The 1686-nt window shown below is 37.1% G+C and overlaps 1 pseudogene; it reads right to left on the bottom strand.

Annotated features, from left to right (window-relative positions):
- Positions 1–87: 87 nt before the first annotated feature.
- On the bottom strand, positions 88–1374 carry LOC147068677 (ornithine aminotransferase, mitochondrial pseudogene; annotated as a pseudogene).
- Positions 1375–1686: the final 312 nt, after the last annotated feature.

Here is a 1686-nt window from a genome sequence, read left to right as displayed (position 1 = left end):
ATGCAAAGGATATCACCATTAAAACTAATATTTTGTATCTCATATCAACTATTTTGAAAGGACAATATACGATATCTATAAATATGCTTATAAAAAAGCGTTAAGTGATTTTTCGATGATGGCAAGTGACTCATTTATTTGCGCTTCATTGATGACTAACGGTGGCGCTAATCTGATCTTATTGCCGTGTGTTGGTTTAGCTAACAGTCCATTGTTTCTAAATTCCATACATATATTCCATGCAAGTTCTGAGTCGTCAGTTTTATCAATGACAATGGCGTTAAGAAGGCCTTTGCCTCTGACCAGTGTGATCAATTTGTTTCTTTCAGCTATAGCCCTTAGTCCTTCTCGGAAAAGCTCTCCCATTCGTTCCGCATTTTCTGCAAGTCCTTCATCTTTAACAACTTGCAATGCTTCTATAGCAACAGCACATGCGATAGGATTACCACCGAAAGTGGATCCATGTTCACCTGGTTTGATAGTTAGCATGACTTCATCGTTAGCCATCACAGCAGACACTGGAAAAGTCCCACCTGATAATGCTTTGCCCAAAATCAGTATATCTGGTTTGATTTCTGGTTTATTTTGACAAGATTTCTCACATGTACAGTTCCCACATGTTGCCAAAAGTTTACCTGTTCGAGCAATGCCTGTTTGGATTTCGTCAGCTATAAATAGGACATTATGTAGACGGCAAAGTGCTGCAGCTTCAGCCAAATATCCCTCATCTGGAACAACAACTCCTGCTTCACCTTGGATAGGTTCAACTATAAATCCTGCTATATTTTTATTGCTTTCTAAAGCTAATCTGAGCGACTGTAAATCATTGTAAGCAATTCTCTGAACGCCTGGCACAAAAGGGCCAAAACCTTTGGTACTAGAAGGATCATTTGATGCAGAGATGATAGAAATCGTTCGACCATGAAAGTTACCATTGGCAAATAAAATAACTGCTTGGTTTTCTTCTACACCTTTTACTTTATACGCCCATTTACGTGTAAGTTTAAGGGCTGTTTCTACGGCTTCTGCGCCACTATTCATCATCAATGCTTTATCAAAATCAAAGGTTTCGCAAAGATATTTCTCAGCTTTTCCTAGTAGATTATTATAAAAAGCTCTCGAAATGAGTGTTAATTTTTGCGCTTGGTCTGTCATCGCTTTTACTATCCTAGGATGGCAATGTCCTTGATTTACAGCTGAATAGGCAGATAGAAAGTCAAAGTATCTCTTTCCATCTACATCCCAAACAAACACACCTTCACCACGCTCGATGACAGCTGGTAGTGGATGATAATTGTGTGCTCCATACTGATCTTCTAGATCGATAAGAGCTTGTGCATTGGCTGACTCGTGTGAAGTTGATATTGTGGACATCTGTTTTGATTTTACCATGAATAATGAGACAAAATTAAGTCAAATTTAAACTGTATGTATTTATTTTGAGTTAAAAATGTGTCAATAATATGATTGAAATGTCAAATTATGACAAAATGTTTATATTTGTAGTTAATATGACTTTATTAAAATTAATTCAACATCACAAAAATGCAAATTGACCATTTCGACAAGCGAATTTTATCTATCCTCGAAAAAGATGCGCGAATCCCGTACTCTTCAGTGGCAACGGAATTAGGTATATCGAATACGATGGTGCATCAACGGATCAATAAATTGCAAGAATTAGGG

Source organism: Rhyacophila brunnea, unplaced genomic scaffold, assembly GCF_057557595.1.
Source record: "Rhyacophila brunnea isolate RB1 unplaced genomic scaffold, BYU_Rbru_1.0 scaffold_293, whole genome shotgun sequence".
In the NCBI taxonomy this organism is placed as follows: domain Eukaryota; kingdom Metazoa; phylum Arthropoda; class Insecta; order Trichoptera; family Rhyacophilidae; genus Rhyacophila; species Rhyacophila brunnea.
The sequence above is the reverse complement of the archived record's forward strand: the minus strand, read 5'-3'. Positions and strand labels throughout refer to the sequence as shown.